The sequence below is a fragment of the Gossypium hirsutum genome, chromosome A04, assembly GCF_007990345.1.
Source record: "Gossypium hirsutum isolate 1008001.06 chromosome A04, Gossypium_hirsutum_v2.1, whole genome shotgun sequence".
Classification (NCBI taxonomy): domain Eukaryota; kingdom Viridiplantae; phylum Streptophyta; class Magnoliopsida; order Malvales; family Malvaceae; genus Gossypium; species Gossypium hirsutum.
Genome location: NC_053427.1, coordinates 3,699,698 through 3,700,522, shown reverse-complemented (window position 1 = coordinate 3,700,522; position 825 = coordinate 3,699,698).

Below are 825 nucleotides of genomic sequence, written 5' to 3'. Positions count from 1 at the left end.
AATGAACAAAAACCTTCCTTTACTTCCTTTTGTTATTCTTATCACTCAACATTTTATGACATAAATGATATACTAATATTTGTGCCATACTCATGCCATAATTCCAATAAAAATATGCCCATAATGCTTACCATGCCCATCATCCATTAACTATTAAAATGCTAATGCCCATCATCCATTAACTATTAAAATGCTAAAATGCATACATTATCAACTATCCATCACCTTGGCCGGCCACTACATTAAAAGTGGGGAATTTGATATGCAAATCCTCCTATTTTGCACTACTATTTATTTGGCCACTATAAATTAGCCTATAGCATTTTCAAATATTTTCACATAGGTCCTATTTCATAATTCCACTCCCTTTTTCTTATGGAACAAAAATTAACTAAAATTATCGGGTTCTATCTTAAGCTTGGGCCTTCTAGAGGCCCACTAACATAATTAAACCTATGCCAACATTCACAAAATTCGCAAAAATTGGGGAATTACAGGTTGCATCATCATCATCGTTCCATTCAGATGAGTGGATATTGGATTCAGGTTGTGCCTATCATATATCCACTAACCGGGAGTGGTTATCTAATTTAGTAGAACTAAATGGAGGAGTTGTTTATATGGGCAGTAACAATGTCTGTAAAACATTTGGGATAGGTTCAATCCAATTAAAGAATCAAGATAGATCAACCAGAGTTTTGACTGATGTTCGGTACATGTCCAGTTTGAAGAAAAATCTCATCTCATTGGGAGCCTTGGAATCCAAAGGTTCAGTTGTTATTATGAGATATGGGGTTTTAAAAGTGACATTTGGCGCACTTGTGA